Source organism: Gopherus flavomarginatus, chromosome 4, assembly GCF_025201925.1.
Source record: "Gopherus flavomarginatus isolate rGopFla2 chromosome 4, rGopFla2.mat.asm, whole genome shotgun sequence".
In the NCBI taxonomy this organism is placed as follows: Eukaryota; Metazoa; Chordata; order Testudines; family Testudinidae; genus Gopherus; species Gopherus flavomarginatus.
The window spans coordinates 46,719,597-46,746,806 of record NC_066620.1 but is presented as its reverse complement, the minus strand read 5'-3'; the positions used below and the strand labels follow the sequence as shown (position 1 = coordinate 46,746,806).

The 27,210-nt window shown below is 48.9% G+C and overlaps 1 protein-coding gene across 1 annotated transcript in view; it reads right to left on the bottom strand.

Moving 5' to 3' along the window:
- Positions 1-27,210, bottom strand: part of PPP2R5A (protein phosphatase 2 regulatory subunit B'alpha) — a 109,235-nt gene that overhangs the window by 62,315 nt on the left and 19,710 nt on the right. The window lies entirely within an intron of this gene.

The following is a 27,210-nucleotide window of genomic DNA, read 5'->3' as shown; positions in this document are numbered from 1 at the left end:
GAGCAGATACATATGTCTTAAAAAAAAACAAGGTAAAGCTCTTGCCATCACAGGATCAATGTGTCAGTGGAGAATTGACCCTGGTATTTCACAGAAACTATTTTATCCTGGATTTTCACATCTTAGACTAGAGAAATTTAATGAATTAATTTATTTTACTATTTAAATTCTACAGTTTGAACAATTTGTGATCACTTAAGACCATATGTTTGTCATGACTATGATAGCATTTTCATAAAGCATCACTCTTTGCACATCCTCCCAGCCTGCTACTGAGCAAAATTCTTCCATTAATGCTACAATTTGGATCTGTGGCAGAGTGATTTTAATAGTTTCAGAGTACCAGTTACTTACTAAACCATATTAAACTTACTGGAAAATAAATATTTTTTGCTCAAAATATTGTGACCCTCTGACTTTTGCATACAAAGTCACAACAAAAGCAGGCAGAGTTGTTATGGTTAATGACAAATCAATTCAATTTCACACCACTTAACTGAATTCAAGCCTGGGGGGGGGGGGGGGGGTCAGGTCCCTTTTCTCACTAATTGTTGTTTGTATTCTGGCAGCACCAGTATGGAAGAGTCCCCTCACCTGTCAGTCTTTTAAAATACTATGTGCCACGCTGCAGAATTTTCACTCCCATTTCTCTCTCTGGGCACACAGGCAGGCTTACCCAATTGAGAGTTTTCAGAAATGAAAAGCAGCTGAAGTTAGCCTACACTACCTTGACTATCTGATCAATATTGGCATTCCCGTGGAGTGTCCAAATTGGTATTGCCATATCATAAAATATAAGCAAATCAAGAGAAGGAAAAACTACTTTAGTAACTGCTTCGCTGAAGATATACAGAATTCTTACTCTTGTGACACATGCTACCAGAGTGGGCCATGCAGGAAACTCCCCTTGCTCTTAAGATTTTTGGCCCTCTACAGTTAAGCCAGCTGAAGGGCTTTGGTGTATGCTCAGAAGGAAGAGTTTAGATATCTCAAAAGCCCCAAAATATTTCCTTCTTTTTTAAAAGGGAGAAATAAGAGTTCTCAAACTCCAGTTACACACAAATAAGTTTGTACAGACACCATCATTGCAAAATTCACTCTTGAAAAGTAAACAGTGATATCCCAATAATGTGAAATAATAAAAGCTGTAGAGTGAAAATACTTAAATCCAGTGAGGGACAAGAGTGCAAACAACTTGTTCCCCACCCTACCCCCACACTCGGCTCAGTTCAGTAGGAGTCATCCTGAAAGATAACCCCTGAAGGTGGCAGAAGAAGAATTCAAGCTCCACATTCTTCAGAAATAGATTCTATCAGAAGAAAATGAAGTGGGATTCCTTCCTACAGGTCATGTCTGAATAAAAATGGTTGAAAATGTATTTAGCACGGATAATGTGGCTGACTGAAATCTTCTTGTGACAAGGAATCGGAGCTCTCCTGTTTAGGATTACCATTGACCTCCAGACCCAGACCCAACTATATCAGATCGGGGGAGTGGGGGGGAGAAATCAACCTAAGATACGCAACTTCAGCTACAAGAATAGTGTAGCTGAAGTTGATGCATCTTAGGTTGACTTACCTCGCGTCTTCACGGCATGGGGTCGACTGCTGCCACTCCCCCATCGACTCCGCTTCTGACTCTCGCCACAGTGGAGTACAGGAGTCAACGGTAGAGCAATCGGGGATTGATTTATCGCATCTAGCTGGTAGTGTAGATGTACCCTGGGGATACCATATCTACTGTTCTGTACCCTATTTGGAATTAATTGCATTCATGCACTGAGACAGAGTGAAGCACTCTAATTGTCCAAAGCAACATTCTCAGGATATCAGGACGGGACTCTGCCATTCTAAGGAGAATCATCCATCTGGGACTCTAGAATAATAAAATCATGCCCCACGACCTTGACCAAGACTTTGATACCAGAAGTACAGGTGAATTGCCACACATGCCTTCTTTCCCTGTGGATGGCGAAAGCATCCCTCACTAGCAGAGTTTTCCCTCAAAGAGAAACAAAGATCAGTGATGGTGTCTTTTTATGTGAGTGGCAAGCCTCTAGTCACTAAGACCAAGAAACCATCAGCACGGGTCTACCACAGATCTACTCATTCTGTGAGATTTCTTGTCCATCTTGCTGAGTAAGTACTCACCAGAAGAGTTTTGTGAGAGAGTCCATTCTCACTCCTGAGGGTAATCTACATAGGTGGACAGACCAGTATCTTTGAATGATATAGAAGACAGAAGTCTAATGACTCAATGATTCTCTTGTTTTGTGATAAAACATATCCCCTTTGTGTATTCCCGGCTGCCTCATTTTCAGAGCCTTGATGTACAGTTACAGTTTCTGGAAACCCCAGGTGACTCCAGAAAAAAGAAAATCCTTTCTGTCTGAGCCTCCCTCCTCAATTGAATGCATATAAGGTAAAATAGTCTGAATGAATGGGTATGAAAGTGCACATGATATACTGTGGTAAAAGCACTGGTGGCCATCTGAACCTGTCTAAATTAGTATTTCCACCACTGCCACCACATATTAAATCATGGGGAGAATTTTTTCAGAAAAGACAACGCCTTACATAAAAAGGGAAAAACAGATCAATATTTATTTTAAGGTAGAGACTGCCAACCAAAAAAAAATTTCAATTTAAATGTGGGGGTTAAAAAATTGAAATACAGTAATTGGGGAAGATGCTTCTAAAAAGTGAAAGAAAAGCAAAAAGTAAAACACACCACATTGCTGCACTCTATTTTTACTGTCAAATTATTTTGGTAGTAGACTACAAATATCTGTTTACTTCAATGTATTTTGTATGATAGCAAGATACTAAAATGATATGAGCTTCCTAAATATTTTCAATACACAGAAGAATTAAATTACTTTACTCACTATTAAAATAATTTGTATTTACAGTGGGTTTTAAGGGTTTTTAAAGTAAAAATTCACTATACAAACTTTTCACCTGACTTATTTCCTGATATGAGGCTAAAGTAACTAGCTAGTTTAAATAAAAAGCTTACATTAGTTTTTAAAGCCTTTCCTTTCTAGAAGAGTATTTACCAAATCAGACCTATAATTTTTATTATTTGCCCAGAGCTTCTGTTTAAATATGTTTTCAGGCAGGTAATTAAAAGTTCGCTCTGCTGCAGAAGTAATGGAGTAACCACCCATTAGCTTCAGTTAACAGTTGATCCATAAAGGTAGACTGACTGGAAGTATTACACTAGGCAAGTACAGTGTAAGCTACCCTGCATGTTTGAAAGATAAGGTTGACAAGCCTCCTGGTTTTGCCAGGAGTCTCCCAGAATCAGGCTATCTCCATCTCCCAGAGGCTACTGAAGCCAAACCGGGAGATTTTAAGCGCTAAAAGTCCGGCGGCACAGCGGTGCTAAAGCAGACTCCCTGCCACTCCCAGAAGCACCTGGCACGTCCCTGGGAGTCTCCCCGCACTGGCCCCACCCCAAGTCTCCAACTCCACAGCACCCATTGGCCAGGAACTGCCTAGGAGCCATTGCCAGAGGGATATGCTGGTTGCTTTCAGGAACTGCCTGAGATAAGCGCTGCCTGCCTGGAGCCTGCACACTTCATCCCCTCCCACACCCCTGTCACAGTCCAGAGAACACACCCCACATCCTCTCTTGCACTCAAACTCCCTCCCAGAGCCTGCACGCAACCCTCTGCCCTAGTCCAGAGTGGGCACCCTCTCCCACACCCAAACTCCCTCCCACACCCCCTCCCACAGCCTGCATCCAACCCCCTGCCACTGCCTGGTGAAAGTGAGTGAGGGTGGGGGATGGAATGAGCGTGGTGCAGGGCCTCAGAGAAGGGGTGGGGCAGGGGCGTTTCAGTTTGTGCCATTAGACAGTTGGCAACTATATTGAGAGAGGATGACTTAACATCTTGAACACTACTGTGCACAAGAAAAAAATTCTTCTTAGATCTTTACTGAAGATCACAGTTCAAACAAAACTATCACTCAATCTGAAAACCTCAACAGTTCTCAGAATAAGAGGCAATTCTGAGAGTAATTAGAATGCGTTTTTCATAGCATATGCATTAAAATGAGAGTCAAAACGAAAGTTTATTATTTCTATTATCGAGTTGCAAAATATTATAAACTCAATTTTTCAATAATGCCCAAGTCACTGTTAAATTTATCTGCAAGCAAAATGCAAATCTGATTTTAAGTCACACATCTTAAAATATGTAGAACATTTATTTTTAGTTCTAGAATAGCACAAAGTCTGTCCACCCTTATGGTTTTCGTGATTTCCCACATCTTCCAATAGAATGTTTCTATTGATAGAAAGCTTCTATACATAATATTTGAACAATTTATCAGACATGTATTAGCTAGATGCAGATACAAAAAGATTTGGGGGCATGGGGAGCCACCACCAAGACCTAGAAACAGGGTCTTGGAGAAGGCTAGTTTAGTCCTTCTCCAGGTGCTGGAAAGGGAAAAGGGCTGGCATCTTACCAAGAATCCTGGAATCTCCGCTTGGGAGTTAAATCTTTCTATCAGACTCTGGCAAAACTACATATAATAAAGCTGAATTACAAATCTAATCTGCTTCTTAAAAACAGTGAAATGAACAAACCCACTCATGATTTGTCAGCCACATGACAGTGGAAAAATGTATAATAGATTTAGAAAATTAGATTACAATTTGCTTCAGAAATAAACAGAATTTGTACAGAGAAAAGATGACTACAGGGAATAACTGCATTTCGTCTTCCGAGTCTTCAAGTAAAGAAATGGAAAGTGAAAGTTACTGAATTTTAGAAAATGAGAGTTATGATTAGTTTATGATGTACTTGGATTCTATAGTGATAATGCTGTACAACTGCCTGTAAGTAAAAAACAGGCATGTGCCCTTTCAAGCTTTTGACTCTCCTTGCTACCATGTCCCTCATACCATTATTGATTTAATGTATTTGTCATTCACAGAATCTCTTATTTCTGTGTACACTCTATCACAAAATCCTCATTTCTATCCTTCTAATTTCTCACTCCTTCATTTTTACTTATTCACATTTCCTTTCCTATCCCACACCATGTGATATCGCTACCTCCAACACACTTGTGAATGCTCCAGAAAGAACCAGTAAGTAAATGGAATTTGTTCTCCTAAAGTAACAGACACTTTGAAAATCCTCCCCTAAAACCTTCAAGTTTTTTGTTGCTTCAACAACCTTGCAAAACTCTGAAAAAGACAAGTTTCAGAGAGATGGTGAATCAAATGCACAATTCTTAACTTTTCAAGAAACAGCTATTCACCTCTGCTTGTTCATAGACTGAAGTAATCTTGGTAGAAAAAATGTCAATGTTGACTTGGTGTTGCTGATTGGATCAGTCAAGCATAACTTGAATCTTGTATAGAAATTTTTGCCAAGCACAGCATAAGGTACAAAACCCCATAGTTAAATAAGAGTATTCAGTTGAGTAATCTGATATAAACTTGAAAAAAAATGGTAAATACCATTCCCTTCACTGTTTTGTTTTGTTCTAAAGTAACTTTCCAACTTCAATCGTTTTTAAAACAGCAACATGACGCCAACCGTTTGATATTAATTCAAAGAAGGAACGTGTTGCCTCTGTTAGAATGCTCTCTGTTACTATTTAAGCAAAAAGGATAAAATGCATACTAAGTTTGTGGACTGAAATGCCTCTGTTCTCTTTTTGCCATCTACCACACTTAAGACCTATTAATTCATCATAAGCAGCAGATTGCACTACAGTACTTGTATGAGGTGAACTGAAAAATACTTTATCATGTTTACAATGAAAATATTTGTAATAAAAAATATACACTTTGTATTCTGTGTTGTAATTGGAATATATATTAAAATATAGAAAAAACATTCAAAATATTTATCAATTTCAATTGGTATTCTATTGTTTAACAGTGCGATTAAAACTCCGATTAAATTGAGATAAAAAATGTAATCGCGATTAAAAAATTAGAGAGTTAATCGCGTGAGTTAACTGCGATTAATTGACAGCCCTAGTAATAAGAGATCCAGGCTTTGGCTTGGTATGTCACCCCAGGCACATCTTCAAAAGGCCTGCCGAGGGCCCAGGGGTTGTCTCAATGACCCTGACCCCCGGTTACTACGGGGTTGAGACTGGCAATGCTGATTCTGGTTTCTGCCCCTTTTCCTATTGTAATCCTGCGTAGAATTCCCTAGATACAGTTGGGACATAGGCTTGGACTTCAAAGTGTTTATGCTGGGTGTCTGGTGTATGCAGCCCCAGAGATTTCAGAGTGGCTCAGGAGATACTCAAGCTATTCAGCTTTGAGTCCCTTTTCTCTGAAAACAAAGTGGAGTCCTCGAAAGGGAGGTCCTGAATAGTTTGTTGAATCTCCCTCAGGAGGCCAGAGGCCTGCAGCTAGGAGCAATGGCGCATTGCAATCCCTGAGGACATGGTGCAGGTTGCTGAGTCCACCAAGTTCATTGTGGCCTGCAGTGAGGTCCTTGCCCTCATCCACCAAGGCTGAAAATTCGAACTTGGAGCCTGCTGGGACAAGCTCATAAATTTAGACATTGCATCCCAGGATTTAAAACTGTAGCAACTGAGAATCACCTGCTGGTTTGCAATACAAAGCTGAAGCCCTCTGGTGGAGTATACCTTCCTCCCAAAGAGATCCAGCTTCTTTGCGTCCTTTGCCCAGGGAGTGAGCCCCTGCTGCCCTTATGTCTCCCGCTCGTTGACCACACCGCTACCACTGAGTCTGGTGGGGAATGTGTAAAGAGATATTCGTACACTTTGGAAGGCACAAAATATTTCCTTTTGACCCCTTTCACTGCAGGGGTCAGAGAGGCCAGTGTTTGCCATAGGGTCTTAGTAGTTTCCTGAATGGTCTTAATCAGAGGAGCGCCACACCCTGGTGGGGCCCATGGGGGCTAAGATGTCCACCACAGGGTCCAATACCTCAGTGACCTCATCCATCTGGATACCTAGATTCTGTGTCCAAAGTTCCAGGTGGGCTGTACTGTCCAGTGAGGGAGGCCCCAAAAAGGTTCCTGCCACTGCCTCATCCAGCAAAGAAGATGAGGAGGCCTGGGCCAGAGTGGGACTTTTCTGCCCATCCAGCTCATTGAAACAGTCCCAGTCATCTGTGGCTATGCCCAACTTGATGCTGTATGCAGCGCCGGCTGTGCTGCTGACTGCAGTACTGGCCGTGATGCCTGCCATGGTGATGCACTACTGGCGGCACCGGCAGTGGTAGCCATGGCGGTGCCACGAGAGTGCTCCCTGGTCCTGGATGCAGCTCATCCATCAGATGTGGCTGAGAAGGATCACCTGGAAACGGACCCCTGGGTTTGATAGTATGCCCATGGGGTCCAGAAGGGCAACTGCACTGGCATGTGCCACTGCACTGGCCATGGCACGGGTGGAGAGGTCTGTACCATTTCCAGTCTCTGGGATTGTCACTGTTCCTGGTGCCAGCTCCTCCTTGACATGTAGGAGTCCGCCTCAGAGTCAGACGCCCAGGAGTTTGGGCGCGGCGACCAAGGCTGCATGGTGCCAAGCAGTGCTGGGGAGAGGATGAGCAATGTCGTGTCATTGCCTATTTACACCTGGATGACACCGGTGGTCTCTACAGTGCCAGAGGCTTCGGGGCTGATGATCTCTCATGCTGGTCAGGAGAGCATGGACCCATCAGGGCTATGAGGTCCCTGGCTACCTCAAAGGTCTCTGGTGTGGAGGGAAGGTTTAAGTCCTCCACTGGCGTTGGACTCGACCAACCCCTCTGTGGGCCCAGAGTCGACAGTGCCAGCTGCTTTACAGGCAAGCAGTGGACTGGTACAGGTCGCACTCCTTCAGCAAAGTCATGCTCAGGCACTCAAGCAGGGAAGCACCCCTGCCAGTCTTCCTGTGCTTCTTGCATGGCACCAGTGCTTGAGAACAGTGCCAAGATTCCAACTGCAAGGCAGTTTTTGGTTTCTGGGAGCATTGGTGCTGACAGTCTCTAACCCCCGAGTCCTTCCTTAGTGCCGCATCCATGATTGAGGCTGGTGTGCTGTGCACTGATGCTGAGGAGCCCACTGCCGGGTCCATGGGGTTTGACTCCAACTGTGGCTGTAGGGCTGCCTCCATCTGCAATATAAACACTGTGGTCCCTTTCCTTCCTGGTGTGGGGGCAGAATCCTCTAGAGATTTTACACCTGTCTGTTTGATGGGATTCCCCCAGGCACTTCAGGCAAGACGTGTGTGGGTCACCCCTTGGCATCTGTTTCTGGCAGATCCCACATGGTTTAAATCCCTGGGACCGAGGCATGCCCTGGCCCTAGGAGAGGGAAGGGAACGGGGGAGAAACCCACACTAACCAGGATTCAAACTACCACTTATAACTAACTAATGTATTTTAATTTTATAGATATTGAAGAAAATTACTACGGGAATCACTCGAAACGAGAGAGAAAGAGGAAACTCCAAGAACCATCACTGGTGGTAAGAAGGAACTGGAGAGGAGGTAGGTTGGCGGAGCCCTATATGCGGAGCCATGAAGGCACGACTCCAGAGAGTGCCTGGACCAACCCAACAGGTACTGCTAGGGGAAAAACCTTCTGGCAATTGTGCACGCAGCGCACACACTCCTCCTTTGAGTGCTTGCTCATGTCGATTCCAAGGAGGAGTATTTTTACAGATATTCCTAAATTAAAATGTTTGTAGTTAGGGTTAGGGTCTCCTCTATTATTCTACAATGGGTGGTTTGAGTAAGTATCCGATCATAGCAGCACAGCATTACCGTATCACAGTGACATGTTGAGGACGCAATCCAAAGAGGCTAATTTAGGAAACTGCCACAGCAGTACAGGACATGTAGCTTTTCTTGGCAAAGCTCCTAAAATGATAGCATTCCTCAAATGGAAATCTGTTTTCACTTGCGTAGTACCTACAACATAATGAAGCTCTTATAAAATAGTTTAGAAAGCACGTAAGAGCTGTAACTGTAATGCAGCTTACTCATTTGAACTTATCAATGAAGAAATTGAGTTTTAATTCTCAAACTGTAATTTAATTAGTAACAAAAAAGCAGATAAAGACATCTGAGCAGTCCCAGTGGTTTAACTGTCAAGACTAATTGTTACAGTGCACAAAAAGCCAACTTTAGAAGCAACTTTCAGAAAGTCACAAAAACAAATATTTGGTCATCTTCCCTAAAATACTGAAGAAAGCCTTGAAAACACATTGCACTAACATCTCTAACTCAGACAGTAATAAAAAAAAAAACGGGAGAGAGTTACTCACCTTTGAAACTGTTTTTTCAAGATGTGTTACTCATATCCATTTCAATTAGGTGTGCACGTGCTGCGTGCATGGCCGTCGGAAAGTCTTTCCCCTAGCAGCATCCGTTGGGTCGGCTGTAGAGCCCCCAGGAGTGGCTCCTGAATGGCGCTACATATATGACGACTGCCACCCGGCTCTCCTTCAGTTCTTTCTTGCCAATTACTCTGACAGAGGGGAAAGGGGGTGGGTTTGAAATGGATATGAGCAATACATCTCAAATAACAACAGTTACGAAGGTGAGAAACGTTTTTTTCTTCAAGTGCTTGCTAATATTGATTCCAATTAGGTGACTCCCAAGTCCTACCTAAGAGGTGGGGTCTAAGTGAAGGAATGTTGACTGCAGTACTGCTTTACTGAAAGCCGTGTCGTGTCTGGCATGCAGGATGATGGCATAGTGCGAGGTGAAAGTATGCACCAAGGACCAAGTTGCTGCCCTATAGATTTCTTGGATTCGTACCTGAGCCAGGAATGCCACTGATGAGGCCTGGGCCCTAGCAGAGTGTGCGGTGAGAGCTGGGGTCAGCATGTTGGCCAGCCGCAAAGCAAGCACAGATGCAGTACATGATCCAGGAGGAAATTTTTGAGAGGAGACCGGGAGGCCCTTCATCCAGTCCGGCACTTCATTGCAGTGGCGGGTCGATTTCCTGAACGGCTTAGTGCACTCGATATAGAAAGCTAGGGCCCTGCAGACATCGAGGGAATGTAGTCACTGTTCCCAGGTACCAGCATGAGGTTTAGGGTAAAAGACAGGCAGGAAAATATCCTGGCTGGTGTGCAAGGCCGACACCACCTTCGGGAGAAAAGGTCTGAGTTGTACCTTATCCTTGTGGAAGGCGGCTCTGAGGTTAGGGCCTTCAACTCAGTGACGCATCTCGCTGACGTAATGGTGACCAGGAAAGATGTCTTCCAGGAAAGTTACAGGAGGGAGCACGTGGCCCCCATGAGTCGTGAAAAGACCAGGCTAAGGTCCCATGCAGGTACAGACTGCTGGATCTGAGCACAGAGATGGCCCAAGCCATTGACAAAGCAACCAACCATCAGGTTGGCGCAGACAGAGCAGCCAGACACACCGGGTGGAAGGCCAAGATGGCTGTGAGGTGAACCCTCTCAGAGGACACCGCCAGGCCTTGCAAGAGGTACTCCAAAATGAGGGGCACCAGCACCTGGAGGGGGAGTGTGCGGTGCTGGTCACAACATGAAAACCGTTTCCACTTCACCAGATACGTGGTTTGAGTAGAGGACTTCCTGGTGCCTAACAGGACCTGCCTTACTGGGTCCGAACACAGAAGCTCCGTGGGGTTCAGCCATGCAGTTTCCAAGCCATGAGGTAGAGGGACCACAGGTTGAGATGACAGAGGCGACCGTGGTCCTGGGTGAGCAGGTTGAGAAGGAGAGGCAATGGGACTGGAACGTCCACCGACAGCTCTTACAGCGTGGTGTACCAGTGCTGGCGAGGCCATGCTGGAGCTATCACAATCACCTTTTCCCCGCCTCCCTGCAGATCTTGAGCAGGACCTTGTGCATGAAGGGGAACAGAGGAAAGACACAGAGCAGGCGACCCGTCCAGGGAAGCAGGAATATGTCAGTGAGGGAGCCCAGGCTGCGACTCTGGAAGGAGCAGAATGCTGGGCACTTCCTGTTGCTGCGGGTGGCAAACAGGCTGACCTGGAGAAAACCCCACCTTTGAAAGATGGGGTGGACGACATCTGGTCGGAGAGACCACTCATGCGAGTGGAAGGACCTGCTGAGGCGGTCTGCCAGCATGTTCTGGATCCCGGGAAGAAAGGACACAACCAAGTGAATGGAGTGGGCCATGAGGAATTCCCACAGCCAAATGGCTTCCTGGCAGAGAGGGGAGAAACATGGCCGTGGTGTTGTCAGTGAGAACCGCCACAGAATGACTCTACAGGTGCACCTGGAAGGCTTGACAAGCAAGGCGCATCGCCATTAGCTCCCTTACATTGATATGGAGGGATAGCTCGGACTGCGACCACAGGCTCTGAGTCCAAAGGTTCCCCAGATGAGCACCCCACCCCATAGCTGATACATCTGTGAACAGGGACAAGGAAGGCTGGGGGCTGTGAAAAGGGACTCCCTCACACACCACTTGGGAATTGAGCCACCAGAAGAGGGAGGCAAGAACCTGCTCCGGGACAGTGACCACCAAATTCATGCTGTTGCACCCCAGGCGGCAGACTGAGGCGAGCCATGCTTGTAACGGCCGGAGCCAGAGCCTGGCATGCTGGGTCAATTACGTACATGAAGCCATGTGGCCGAGAAGACTCAGGCATCCCCTTGCTGTTGAGGTCGGGAAGTGCTGAAGGCCTTGAATGATGCCCACGATAGCTTGGAAACGAGAGTCTGGTAGGAGGCCCGCGCCTGAACGGAGTCCAGGACTGCCCCGATGAACTCTATTCTCTGGGTCGGTTCTAGGGTCAACTTCACTACTTTGAGGAGGAGACCCAGCCATTCGAACATATACCTGACCAGGCGGAGATGGGACTGCACATGCTCTCTGGTGCAGCCCCGAAGCAACCAGTCATCGAGGTAGGGATACATTGCACCCGCCGTCAACAGAGGAAGGCAGCCACGACCAACATACACTTGGTGAACACTTGGGGGGGGGCTGTGGAAAGGCCAAATGGAAGGGTCGTAAACTGGTACACCTCTACCCCGCTATAACGCGACCTGATATAACACAAATTCGGATATAACATTGTAAAAGCAGTGCTCCAGGGGGGCGGGGCTGCGCACTCCAGCAGATCAAAGCAAGTTTGATATAACGCTGTTTCACCTATAATGCAGTAAGATTTTTTGGCTCCCGAGGACAGTGTTATATTGAGGTAGAGGTGTAATGTTTGCAGTTGACCACAAAGCACAGGAAGCGACTGTGTGCCGGATGAATTGCTATGTGGAAGTACGCATCCTTCATGTCAAGGGCAGTGTACCAGTCTCCAGGATCCAGGGAAGGGATAATGGTACCCAGGGAGACCACACGAAACATCAACTTGACCACAAATTTGTTGAGCGCACGCAGGTCCAGAATGGGCCGGAGGCCCCTTCTGGCCTTGTGGATTAGGAAATATCGGTAGTAAAACCCCTTGCCCCTTAGTTCCCGTGAAATTTCCTACCGCCCCCATGGCGAGGAATGCCTGAACCTCCTGAATAAGGAGTTGCTCATGAGAGGGGTCCCTGAAGAGGGACGAGGAAGGGGGGCGGGAGGGTGGGAAGGAACAAAAATTGGAGAGAGTATCCCACTTCCACTGTGCGAAGGACCCAGCAGTCCGAGGTTATTTGGGACTATGCATGGTGGAAGTGGGATAAACGATTAAAAAAGGATGGGGAAGGATCCGAGAATAAGTCCGGTACACCATCCTCAGGTGTCCCTTCAAAAGGCCTGCTTAGAACCTGACAATGATTTGGTAGGTCCCTGGCTTTACCAAAACAGGGGGTTGGATGGCTTCCTCCTGCCATTCCACCCCCCCAGCCTGTAAAAGTCCTGTCTTGGCCAAGGAGGTTAGGAGCACTGCTGCAGCTGTTGGGACTTGAAGTGCTTCCACTGGGTTGCTGCCACCTCCACTACTGCCACCAGGGCACTGCACACCGAAGAACTTAGTGCCAGGTCCTGCCATGCTGAAGGAGGCTAGGGACTAAATGCCACCTCCATAAGGAGCTGCTTCAGACAAAAGAGGAGGGAAAGGGATAGCTCAGTGGTTTGAGCACTGGCCTGCTAAACCCAGGGTTGTGAGTTCAATCCTCGAGGGGGCCATTTAGGGAACTGAGGTAAAAATTTGTCTGAGGATTGGTCCTGCTTTGAGCAGGGGGTTGGACTAGATGACCTCCTGAGGTCTCTTCCAACCCTAATATTTTATAATTCCTTTTTAGTCCGAGGACAAAATCCCTTGTAGATCCTGCACTTCTTGGCTTGGTGAGCCTCCCCCAGACAAGAGTCACAGGGGGTCACCCGATGGCATGAGCTTGGAGCAGGACTCCGAGGGCTTGAAGCCAGGGGACTTGGGCATGAAGCCACAAAGAAAAATAGTCAGGGTGGACCCCCAACCCAACTGCCATTAACTACAACAAAAAACAAACAAAAACTATCTACCAAAGCTAGGGAAATATGAAGAACTTGCAGAGCAAGATGCCACATTTCCAATGACTGTCACGGGTGGTAAGAAAGAACCAAGGGGGCACTGGGTCGGCAGGGTCATATATTGAACACCATGCAAGCGCCACTCCACGGGGCTCCACAGCCAACCCAACGGATGCTGCTAGGGGAAAGACTTTGACGGCCGTGCACACAGCGCGCGCACAACTAACTGGAATCGATATGAGCAACCACTTGAAAAGAACCCAGCACTTGACAGTTTGAAATGACCATTATCTGTCCTCACCACCTCTCTAGAGATCTAATATGCCTCTCACACGTTCTCTTAAGAGAAATTCTTCCTCGTATCACACTGAATTCTTCAGTGTTGCCATCAATCTTATACAGTGATGCCACTAACACCAGTAGGAATATTTTCCTTTATATATTTCCTATACACACATTAAAAAAAATCATTTAAAAATTTTTTTCCCCAACTGTTAGAATTTTTTTTAAACTGCAATCACTGTAAGTAAAATGCTCTTGTGAAGCTAGTACTGCCAAGTCAGCATGCTACCTGCTCCATGACAAGGCCTTTATGCACAATAAATTCCCATTTGGCGGAGGGTCAGGCACATTTATCTTGGGTTGCTATGAGAGGACACCATGGTAGTCACCAAATGGAATTTCAGGAGTCATTTTAGACAGTGGGCTTAACTGTATATAAGGCCTTGCCTATACTTTTTGTAGCTTTAATTATGCCATTATAAAGGGTTTTTAGGGAGGAGATGGTATTACGTTATGCGGGTTTGCAGAGAACTGAGGACAAGTAAAGGATGCTATGTGGTTTATAGACGGCCCTCCTCACCAGCCCAGCTCTCTGTCCCCAATACACTTTGTTATAGTCAAATGGTGACAGTATTCATGCTACAGAATTTTTGAGTGTGCAGAAGTTGATAGGGTAGGAAGAGAGCATAGGTTGTTTCACAACAGTCTTAAAGTTTTATTCTATGTGGTTAGAGAAACTCTAAGCACAAGGAAGACCAACACAGCTACAGCACCACCCTGAACAACATTAGCTACCCTAACAAAAGCACTATTCAGTCACTTTACTTGGGTCTACACCAAGGTATTGCTGGCAGAGCTATATTGACTAGGAGAGGTGATTTTCCCCCCCATACTTCTAGCCAACATGGCTAGGCTGGTAAAAATTTTCAGTTTAGACCAATCCTAAATTACCATAATGTAAAAGTTGCACTTTTAGCAGTGAAGACAAAGCCTGAAAGGCCTAAGAAAACAAAAATGACACCAAGGACTGGGTGTCTGACACCCTAAAGGGTTGGATTCAGAAATCACTTTATCATGTGATTAAGTCCATCTCTATTTAGCGAAGTACTTAAGTACAGGCTTAATTTCAAGCATATGCATAAATCCATGTACTTCATGCATAAATATTTTGCTGAATCATGGCCTAAGTGAACTGCTTCTTCCTTTGCACCATTTAAGCTTGAAAGAGGGAACTCTTTACACCATCTGAATACATTCTCTCCATTAAGAAGTGAACTGTAAAACTCCAGTTTGGCTGAAATCATAGCACATTTCATAAGGATACTCGTGTTGCCAATGAAACATGCCATAAACGGACCTTTCCAAGTTAAAAGTTGCTTCTGAAAGCCTATATAAACAAACAATAACTGTCCCCACAGTCTAAGAATATAATTAACCTTTTAAGTAAGAAGCAGGAGCAAATGAAACACAGGAAAATACAAGTCAAGGTCACAATTACTTTGTTTCTATAGTATTGGAAAATTTAAAAAACAAACAACTAAGTGAAGAAATGCTCCTATACTCTTTTTTCACAAGGCAAAAAGAAAAAACGGTTACCCACCTTTTATTAACTGTTGTTCTTCGAGATGTGTTGTTCATGTCCATTCAAAGTAGGATGGCGCGCGCACGCCAGCCAAAAGATTTTCCCCTAGCAGAGTCCGTAGGATCGGCCCTGGCGTCCCCTGGAGTGGCACCACTACAGAGCCCTATAAAGGGGCCCGCTGACCCTCCACTCCCTCAGTTCCTTCTTGCTGGCACTCTGACAGAGGGGCAGAAGGATGGGTACTGGAATGGACATGAACACCACATCTCGAAGAACAGTTACTAAAACGTAGGTAACCGTTTTTTCTTCGAGTGGTTGTTCATGTCCATTCAAAGTAGGTGACTCACAAGCCTAATCTCAGGTGGCAGGGTCAGAGATCACTGCTGACTGGAGTACTGCATGACCGAAGGCTGCATCATCTCAAGCCTGGTGCGTGATGGCGTAGCGTGATGAGAACGTGGGGATGGAGGACCGTGTGGCTGCTCTACAAATCTCCTGAGTCAGGATCTGAGCCAGGAACACCACAGAAGAGGCCTGAGCCCTAGTAGAGTGGGCCGTGACTGGAGGGATAGGGGTCTTAGCTATGCGGTAGCATTTCCGGATGCAGGTCGTGATCCACGAAGAGATTCGCTGAAAGGAGACCGGGAGCCCCTTCATCCTATCCACCACTGCAGTGAAGAGCTGAGTCAAGAGTCGTTCGTTGAACAGCTTGGTATGCTCTATGTAAAAAGCCAAGGCCCTGCGAACATCCAGGGAATATAACCTCCGCTCCTCACTGGAACCTCCTCATTGGAGGTTATATTCCCTGGAACATCCAGGGAATATAACCTCCGCTCCTCAGTGTGGTTTCGGATAAAACTCCGGGAGAAAAATATCTTGACCGATGTGGAACTGTGAGACGACCTTGGGTAGGAAAGCTGAGTGAGGTCTAAGTTGGACCTTGTCCTTACAGAACACAGCATACGGGGGCTCGGATGTTAACGCTCTGAGCTCCGACACCCTCCTGGCTGAGGTGATCGCCATGAGGAAGGCGGTCTTATACGACAAGTACAACAGGGAGCACGAAGCCAGAGGCTCAAAGGGAGGTCCCAAGAGGGCGGAGAGGACCAGATTCAGGTCCCAAGCAGGGGCCGGCTGACAAACATGCGGAAATAGCCTGTCCATACCTTTGAGGAAACGCCCGACCAGCGGGTTCGCAAACACCAAGGTACCCCCCTCTCCCGGATGGAAAGCCAAGATGGCCGCCAAGTGAACACAAATAGAGAGACGGAGAGGCCCAGTTGTCTGAGGTGGAGCAAATAGTCTAGGACAATGGGGATTGGGATCCCCAGCGGATTGTGACCTCACTGACCCAACCATATGGAGAAGCGCTTCAATTTGGCCAGGTAGGTGGCCCTAGTTGACGGTTTCCTACTACCGAGCAGCACTTGTCTGACCTGCTGGGAGCACTCATCTCCATCGGGTTCAGCCATGGAGCACCCATGCTGTGAGGTGAAGGGACTCCAGGTTCGGGTGGCGGAGGGAGCCCCGGTCCTGCGTGATCAGGTCCGGGAGCAGGGGCAGTGTCAGGGGCGCCTGAATGGACATGTGCAGGAGTGACGTGTACCAATGTTGGCGCGGCCATGCCAGAGCTATCAGGATTACCCATGCGTGGTCCCTGAGAATCTTCAAAATCACCCTGTGTATTGGGGGATCGGAGGAAAGGCGTAGAGCAGACCGACCCCCCAAGACTGTAGGAAGGCGTCAGACAGAGACCCCTGACTGCGGCCCAGGAGGGAGCAGAACCGTCGGCACTTTCTGTTTTCCCTCGAGGCGAACAGGTCTAACCGGGGAAAGTCCCAGAGCTGGAAAATTGAGCATACCACGTCCCATCGGAGGGACCACTCGTGATCCCAGAACAAGCGGCTGAGGGTGTCCTCCAAACAGCTCTGCTCCCCCTGAAGGTAGAATGCTGTCAGGTGGGTAGGATTGTGGATGCAGAAATCCCACAGCGCAAGGGCTTCCCTGCACAGGAGAGAGGAGTGTGCACCCTCGTTTGTTGATATAAAAGACTGCCGACGTGTTGTCTGAGAGGATTGAAACACATCTGCATGCCAGGTGGGACCAGAAGGTCAAACAAGCCAGGCGAACCGCTCTCAGCTCCCTGACATTGATATGCAACTCAAGGTCCTCCGGCGACCACAAGCCCTGCGTCCTGAGGTGTCCCAAGTGCGCTCCCCAACCCTGATCCGAGGCATCCATTACCAGGGAGAGGGAGGGTTGAGGGGCAGTGAAGGGGACACCCATGCACACTTTCTGCGGGTCGAGCCACCACTGCAGCAAGCTTAGCACCAAGTGAGGAATGGACACCACTGAGTCCAAGGGGTCCCTGGCCGGGCAATATACTGTCGCTAACCAGGACTGTAGCGGGCGAAGCCGGAGTCTGGCATGGTTTACCACATAGGTGCACACCACCATGTGACCCAACAGCCAGAGGCAAACTCGCGCCGTGGTAATTGGGGCGCGGTGCAGTCCAAGGATGAGCTCGGAAATTGCACGGAACCTGGATTCCAGCAGGTACGCTCTGGCGTGGGTGGAGTCCAGAACTGCTCCTATGAACTCTATTTGTTGCGTCAGAGACAGGGTGGACTTGGCTTCGTTCAAGAGGAGGCAGAGATTGAGAAAGGTCCGCCTGATGAATGACATCTGGGTCTCCACCTGCTCCTTGGAGCGGCCCTTTATGAGCCAGTCGTCCAGGTACGGGAATACCTGGATGCCCCGCCTGCGCAGGAAGGCCACCACGATTGCCATGCACTTCGTGAAGACCCTTGGAGCAGCTGACAGGCCAAATGGGAGCACCGTGAACTGCAGATGGGCGTCGGCCACGACAAACCTGAGGTACCGACGGTGTTGGGGAATTATGGCAATGTGGAAATAAGCGTCCTTTAAGTCGAGGGCGGCATACCAGTCTCCTGGATCCAGGGAGGGAATAACTGAGGACAGGGAGACCATGAGGAACTTGAGCTTTTGTACAAATTTGTTCAGCCGCCGCAAGTCTAGTATGGGTCTTAGGCCCCCTTTCGCCTTCGGCATTAGGAAATACTGGGAGTAGAAGCCTTTGCCCCTGAGCTCCCGAGGGACTTCCTCCACTGCCCCTGCCTCCATGAGGGACTTCACTTCTTGACTTAGAAGTTGCTCATGAGATGGGTCCCTGAAGAGGGACGGGGAGGGGGGCTGGTGGCGCGGGAGGGAGGAGGACTGGATAGAATATCCCCTCTCTACTGTGCAGAGCACCCAGCTGTCCAACATGATTCAGGACCAGGCACGGTACAAGGGGGACAGAAGTGACCCAAAAGGTAGGGGTAGAAGGATCCAGAGTCTCGATAGGTAGGTCGCCCTCGACCATACCATAAAATAGAGGGTCTAGGCCCCGATGGTGGTCTCGATTGACCGGACGCCTGGCCAGAGGGGTGGCATTGGTGACGCCTCCTGCCATTTCTGCCCTGCCTGCGCCCCAGCTCCTGGCAAGTCTGAGGCTGGTAGGGGCGTCGGGTTGTCTGCGGCCTAAACTGCCTGTGCTGGATCACAGGGGTATGCAAGCCTAGTGAGCGAAGCGTGGCCCGCGAGTCCTTTAGGCTATGCAGACGCTTGTCCATCTTTTCTGAAACCAACATCTGCCCCTCGAAGGGGAGGTCTTGAATGGTCTGCTGGACCTCATAGGGCAGGCCCAAGACCTGAAGCCAGGCTCCCCGCCGCATGACCAGGCCCATGGCCAGAGTGCATGAGGCTGAGTCCGCTGCATCCATGGCAGCCTGGAGAGAGGCTCGGGAGATCAGCTTCCCCTCCTCCACCAGGGCTGAAAACTCTGACCTTGAGTCCTGGGGAAGGAGCTCCGTAAACTTCGACATGGCTGAACACGTGTTATGACCATATTGGCTTACAATTGCCTGTTGGCTGGCAATGCAATGCAGAGTTGTAGGCCTGCCGTGGAGAACACTTTTCTACCAAAGAGGTCGAGTCTTTTAGCGTCCCTGTTCTTTAGTGTTGACACCTGAAACCCTTGATGCTCCCGTTGGTTGGCCGCATCCACCACCAGGGAGTCCAGGGGGGCGGGGGGGAAGACAAGTGTTCGTGCCCTTTAGAGGGAACAAAATAGCGCTGCTCCGTTCTCTTGGCAAAAGGGGCCAGTGAGGCTGGCATTTGCCATAAGGTGCGAGACATATCCGCTATAGTCTTTATCAGCGGGAGAGCCAATCTGGATGGCCCTGAGGGAGCCAGGATGTCTACTACAGGGTCCCCATCCACCTTGATTTCCTCAGCTTGGATTCCGAGGCTCTGAGCTGCTTGCCGGAGCAGTTGTTGGAGGATTCGAGTGTCCTCCAGGGCCGGTGCCGCAGCCGTGCCCGAGACCGCTTCGTCCGGGGAGGAAGACAAGGGAATTATATGGATCGACCCTTCCTCCGATGTATGCAGTCCTTCGGGGTCCTGTGGCACATGGTACCGTCGTTGCGGGGCCAGTTTCGATTCTAAATGCGACACCACGACCGATACCGGGGTCGCTAGTGAGCGGCTTGGCGTATCAGGCGATGCCTGCTGTGCCCGAACTATAGTCACTGCTGGTGCCGCTGCTCGGCTAGGGGGTGCTGAACTTGGACATGGCACACCCCTGCCCAGCGACGGTGCCAGTGGAGGAGGCAGCTGCGCCGGGGTCACCAACGCCGAGGAAACCGAGGCTGACCTTGATCGAGGACCAAACGCCTGGCCTACCGACTGGTGGTAGGCCCGGGGGTCCAAAACGGCCACTGCAAGGGCGGATGCCATTGCTGCTGCCACTGTGGGTAAAGCTGGTGACTCGCCCCCAAAACCGATCTGCTCCGCAACCGGCTGGAGCGGTAGGAGTCTGCCTATGAGTCTGAAGTCTCCGAGTATGAGGACCTGGGAGGAAGTAGCACCTGGTGCCGTTGGAGAGCAGTGCTGAGGCGCTGGTCCGGTGTCGCCTTAGCGGCGCATGCGGGAACGGATGGAGACAACAGCACGGCCTGCTTGCCCCTCGATTGTACTGGGGGATGGGCCGCGGTAGGCAACTCCCTACGGTGCGGGGAGGCCGGCGCTGGGAGTCCCATCAAGTCTAAGGCTGCCTCGAACGCCTCCGGTGTCAAAGGGAGGCACAAGTCTCTGCTGAGGTCCAGGGATCTAGGTTGGTCTGGACTAGACTGCCTTCTCTGCAGTGCCGGAGTCGACGGAGCAGCCGAGGGCTGTAGCCCAGCCTGTCCACTTGCACCCGCGAACGGTGTCAGCCTCGAGTCCTGGTGGGGTGACCGTTTCCTTACCGGCTTTCCCTTCTTAGCGGGCACCGGCAACGGTGAGCGGTGCCGCACTGAGGCCAACTGCCTATGACCCGACTCCGTCTGGTGCCGGGTTTTAGACGACTTGGGCTGGGTCCTAAGTCCTGATGCCGGTGCCGGGGCGCTCCGCACAGAGGAAGATGTGCTGGGCACCGCCTCGGCCGGTTCCGGGTCCGAGCGTGGCCGCAGGGCAGCCTCCATCAGGAGGACTTTAAGTCTTTGAGCTCTGTCTTTGAGAGTTCTCGGGCGGAAGCCTCTGCAGACAGAGCACCGGTCCTTTTGGAGGCTCTCTCTGAGGCACCTCAAACAAGCAGAGTGCAGGTCACTCTTGGGCACGAATTTCCCGCAGTCCTTGCAGAATTTAAACCCAAGGGACCCAGGCATGCTCCAGCGGGCGACGAAAACTTGGGAGGGGACGCCCCCCAACTACCAAGAACTATATACAATGACTTAAGTAAACTAACTATAATGTAACTATATACATGGTCTATACACAAGGATAGGACACTGCTAACTTGCTATGCGGAAGAGAAGTTCCAGCTAGCCGTCAGCGGCGGTAAGAAAGAACTGAGGGGGTGGAAGGTCGGCGGGCCCCTTTATAGGGTGCCGTAGTGGCGCCACTGCAGGGGCGCCAGGGCCGACCCTACGGACGCTGCTAGGGGAGAATCTTCCAGCTGGCGTGCACACATCTACTTTGAATGGACATGAACAACCACTCAAAGAAGAACCTTTTCTTTTGCAAGGGAGGAGTAGAAATAGTGACAGCTCACAGTAGTACAGGAAGATAGCAAAATATACCACACAAATCTTTAACTCACAGGTACTCTACAAGGATAATTCTGCAATGTGAGGAAGACAGCACGTCACTAACATCACTGCTAGCTCTTCTTCTGCTTGCACCTGTGAGCCCCTTCCCTGCCAGACAGGCAGGCTGACCCTGGAGGCTTCACCCATGCCCTGGTCTTGATTTCCTGTGAATGTGGCCTGCATGTTCCCACCGAAGAAAGCCAGGCAGGGGGAAATCACCCCTTTTGAGAGAGGTTTCCTAAGGTACTTCACCAACAGAAGCAGGTAAGAGAGCTGCAGGAGAAGGTGGCTTCTCGGTGAAGCCTCCAGGAGTATGAGAACTTCATCGACAGGATATTAGCTAAATAGCGATAACTATAGCAGCACTAGAGGAGGAAGGGGAATCGGCTGCTCTATAGGGAGGAGACTGGCTGCTGGCCACCTCAAGCAGTAGACAGTGCTCCACCCCCTACCCAGGTCCTCCATCCATCAAGGTGAAGTACTGGTATGCTGTACTGGCAACAGGAGGTAAAGAGCAGACCTGAATGGCTGAGGAGGAGCCATCTACCCCCCAAGGCTGGGAGGATCACAGCCACCACATCCACGAGGAGGCAGAGTAGTGTGTTGGTGGTTGGAGACCCCTTCTGAGGTGGAATAGAGGCATCCATCTGCCAATCTGATATGATGTCCTGGAAGGCATGCTGTCTACCTGGAGCCCATTTTCCAGACATTACAGAAAGGCTGCAGAGGTTCATCCGTCCAAAATATGGGGGTTAGCATGAAAACCTCCAAGCTTAGTTACCAGCTTGGACCTGGTACCTGCTGCCACCACCCAAAAAATTAGAGTGTTTTGGGGCACTCTGGTCCCCCTGAAAAACCTTCCCTGGGAACCCCAAGACCCAAATCCCTTGAGTCTCACAACAAAGGGAAATAATCCTTTTTCCCTTCCCCCCTCCAGGTGCTCCTGGAGAGATACACAGACACAAGCTCTGTGAATCCAAACAGAGTGAATCTCCCTCTCTGTTCCCAATCCTGGAAACAAAAAGTACTTTCCTATTCCCCCAGAGGGAATGCAAAATCAGGCTAGCAATCCAACACACAGATCTCCCCTTGATTTCTTCCTCCCACCAATTCCCTGGTGAGTACAGACTCAATTTCCCTGAAGTAAAGAAAAACTCCAACAGGTCTTAAAAGAAAGCTTTATATAAAAAGAAAGAAAAATACATACAAATGTTCTCTCTGTATTAAGATGATACAACACAGGGTCAATTGCTTAAAAGAATATTGAATAAACAGCCTTATTCAAAAAGAATACAAATCAAAGCACTCCAGCACTTATATTCATGCAAATACCAAAGAAAAGAAACCATAGAACTTACTATCTGATCTCTTTGTCCTTACACTTAGAAACAGAAGACTAGAAAGTAGAAACTGCTTCTCCAAAGCTCAGAGAAAGCAGGCAGGCAGAAAACAAAGACTCAGACACAAACTTCCCTCCACCCAGAGTTGAAAAAAATCCGGTTTCCTGATTGGTCCTCTGGTCAGGTGCTTCAGGTGAAAGAGACATTAACCCTTAGCTATCTGTTTATGACACGCCCCCCAAATTGCAGACAGTGGGGAAGCTCACTGGCGGCGATTTCCTTCTAGAACTTGAAAATAAACAGATTACTACAACACATGCACCTTTACATATACTCCTAAGTATATAACTAACAGACTTCTACATTTTAAGAACACTTTTTAACTACTGAATTCTGGGAAACTTTCACGGGAGAGTGCATCAGCAACTTTGTTAGAAGCTCCTGTGATGTGTTGAATTTCAAAATCAAAATCTTGGAGAGCTAAACTCCAACGAAGAAGTTTCTTGTTGTTCCCCTTGGCAGTATGAAGCCACTTTAGTGCAGCATGGTCAGTTTGTAGTTGGAACCGCCGTCCCCAAACATATGGGCGTAGCTTTTCCAGGGCGTACACAATGGCATAGCATTCCTTTTCACTGACTGACCAGTGACTTTCCCTCTCAGACAGTTTCTTGCTGAGAAACACAACAGGATGGAAGTTGTGATCTGTTGCTTCCTGCATGAGCACTGCTCCTATACCACGCTCAGATGCATCTGTGGTTACTAGGAATGGCTTGTCAAAGTCCGGGGCCCTGAGCACAGGGTCAGACATGAGCGTCGCCTTAAGCTGGGTAAAGGCCTTTTGACACTCATCAGTCCACTTAACGGCATTTGGCTGGGTCTTTTTGGTCAGGTCGGTCAATGGGGCAGTGATTTGGCTGTAGTGTGGTACAAATTGCCTGTAGTATCCGGCCAAGCCTAAGAAGGATTGGACCTGCTTCTTTGACCGTGGGACAGGCCACTTTTGGATAGCATCCACCTTGGCCTGTAGGGGGTTTATGGTTCCTCGACCCACCTGGTGCCCCAGGTAAGTCACTCTGTTTTGGCCTATTTGACACTTTTTGGCCTTAACAGTTAGTCCTGCCTGCCTGATGCGCTCAAAGACCTTTTCCAGGTGTAGTAGGTGTTCGGGCCAGGAGTCTGAAAAAATGGCCACATCATCGAGGTAGGCAACTGCAAATTCTCCCAGTCCAGCTAGTAGACCATCTACCAGCCTCTGGAAGGTGGCGGGTGCATTTCGAAGGCCGAAAGGAAGGACATTGAATTCATACACCCCCGCATGGGTGACGAATGCTGACCTCTCCTTGGCAGGTTCATCTAGCGGTACTTGCCAGTACCCCTTGGTTAAGTCTATTGTAGAGATGAACTGGGCACGTCCCAACTTCTCCAATAGCTCATCGGTGCGTGGCATTGGATAGTTGTCCAGACGAGTTACCGCATTTAGCTTACGGTAGTCCACGCAAAAGCGTATTTCCCCATCTGGTTTGGGTACCAGAACCACTGGAGATGCCCATGCACTGGTAGATGGGCGGATTATACCCATCTGTAGCATGTTCTGGATCTCCCGTTCTATAGCAGCTTGGGCATGAGGAGACACTCGGTAGGGTGGGGTTCTGATTGGGTGAGCATTACCTGTATCAATGGAGTGGTATGCCCGTTCAATCCGTCCTCGGGTGGCTGAGAACAATGGGGCGAAGCTAGTGCACAGCTCCTTGATTTGTTGCCGCTGCAGACGTTCCAGGGTGGTTGAGAGGTTCACCTCTTCCACGCCACCGTCTTTTTTCCCGTCGTAGTAGACACCGTCAGGCCACTCAGCATCATCTCCCTGGACTGTAAACTGACAAACCTGTAAGTCTCTGGAATAGAAAGGCTTGAGAGAATTAACATGGTACACTTTAGGCTTTAGTGAGGAATTGGGAAATGCTATGAGGTAGTTTACAGCTCCCAGGCGCTCTTGGACCGTGAAGGGCCCTTCCCATGATGCTTCCATCTTATGGGCCTGTTGCGCCTTCAAGACCATAACCTGGTCTCCTACCTTGAAGGAACGTTCTCTGGCATGTCTGTCATACCAGGCCTTTTGCTCTTCTTGAGCATCCTTTAGGTTCTCTCTAGCAAGGGCTAAAGAGTGTCGGAGGGTGCTTTGTAGGTTGCTTACAAAGTCCAGAATGTTAGTTCCTGGAGAAGGCGTAAACCCCTCCCATTGCTGCTTCACCAACTGTAATGGCCCCTTAACCTCGTGACCATACACAAGTTCAAATGGTGAAAACCCTAAACTGGGATGTGGTACAGCCCTGTAGGCAAACAGCAACTGCTGCAACACTAGGTCCCAATTATTGGAGAATTCGTTGATGAATTTTCGTATCATGGCCCCCAAAGTTCCATTGAACCTTTCCACCAGGCCATTGGTTTGATGGTGGTATGGGGTGGCAACCAAGTGATTCACCCCATGAGTTTCCCACAGTTTTTCCATGGTCCCTGCCAGGAAATTAGACCCTGAATCTGTAAGGATGTCGCAGGGCCAACCTACCCTGGCAAAGATGTCTGTTAAGGCCAGGCAGACAGTGTTAGCCCTGGTGTTGCCTAGAGCTACTGCTTCTGGCCATCCGGTAGCAAAGTCCACTAAAGTCAGTACGTACTGCTTTCCTCTGGGCGTCTTTTTTGGGAAAGGGCCCAGAATATCCACAGCTACTCGCTGAAATGGGACCTCAATTATGGGGAGTGGCTGGAGAGGGGCCTTGACCTGGTCTTGAGGCTTTCCCACTCTTTGGCATACCTCACAAGACCGGACATACTTGGCAACATCCTTGCCCATCCCCTCCCAGTGGAAGGACTTCCCCAACCGGTCCTTGGTTCTGTTCACCCCAGCATGGCCACTGGGATGATCATGGGCTAAGCTTAAGAGCTTCCCCCGGTACTTAGTTGGAACCACCAACTGTTTTTGCGACTGCCATTCTTCCCGGTGTCCACCAGAAAGAATTTCCTTGTATAAAAGTCCTTGGTCTATAACAAACCGGGATCGATTAGAAGAGCTGAGAGGCGGTGGGGTGCTCCGTGCCGCCGCCCACGCTTTCTGAAGGCTGTCATCTGCTTCCTGCTCAGTCTGGAACTGTTCCCTCGAGGCTGGGGTCACCAGTTCTTCCTCAGACTGTGGACTTGGGCTTGGCCCCTCTGGAAGCGATGTAGGTGATGGGGTTGTTTCCGCTGCTGGTGAACCGCTCTCCGCTGGTGCACCTGAGGGTATTTCAGGCTCTGGCTGAGCCTTTTGGGTATGGCTGTCTTTTGCTTCTGCCAGTTCTGGCTCGCTGGCGCCCTCTGGCGTTGAGTTTGAAGATGTGGTTGCACTTGCTGGTGCTGGTTGCTGTTCCAGTTCCGGGCCTGGGACTGGAGATGCTGTGGCTGTTTCAGTGGTAGGCATGGAATCCGGGTCCACTACCTCTGTTTGGGTCTCTGGTAACACAGACGGGGCCTCTGTGGACGGTTCAGGAACAGGAATGGGTCTGGAAGCTTGCCTGGTTTGGCTACGTGTAACCATTCCCACTCTCTTGGCCCGCCTCACCTGGTTGGCCAAGTCTTCCCCCAGTAGCATGGGGATAGGATAATTGTCATAGACTGCAAAAGTCCACATTCCTGACCAGCCTTTGTACTGGACAGGCAGTTGAGCTGCAGGCAAGTCTACAGCTCGTGACATGAAGGGGTAAATTGTAACTTTGGCCTTTGGGTTGATGAATTTGGGGTCAACGAAGGATTGGTGGATAGCTGACACTTGTGCCCCCGTGTCTCTCCACGCAGTAACCTTCTTTCCGCCCACTCTCAAATTTTCCCTTCGCTCCAAGGGTATTTGAGAGGCATCCGGGCCTGGGGATCTTTGGTGTGATGGTGGTGTAATGAATTGCACTCGCATGGTGTTCTTGGGACAGTTGGCCTTGATATGTCCCAGTTCATTACACTTAAAGCATCTTCCATCTGATGGGTCACTGGGCCGAGGTGAGTTACTGGAGACTGGTGAGGTTGAAGGGTAGGGTATGTAGGGTCTTTGGCTGTCCTCGGTTGTAGGGTTTATGGTCTGTGTGCCCCCTGGGGTAATCGTTCCCCTTGACAGTAGCTTTCTTGCTTTCTGCCAGTTCCATCCATTTGGCTTCAATCTCCCCCGCCTCAGCGATATCTTTGGGATTTCCATCTTGTATGTACCGTGTGATGTCTTCAGGAACACCATCCAAGAACTGCTCCATTTGTATGAGGAGGTGCAGTTCTTCCAAGGTTTGAATGTTGTTTCCTGTTATCCAGGCCTCATAGTTTTTTGCAATGTAGTAGGCGTGTTTGGGAAATGACACCTCTGGTTTCCACTTTTGGGTTCTGAAACGCCGACGGGCATGATCTGGGGTTATCCCCATTCTGTATCTGGCCTTGGTTTGAAAAAGTTTATAGTCATTCATTTGGTGCTTAGGCA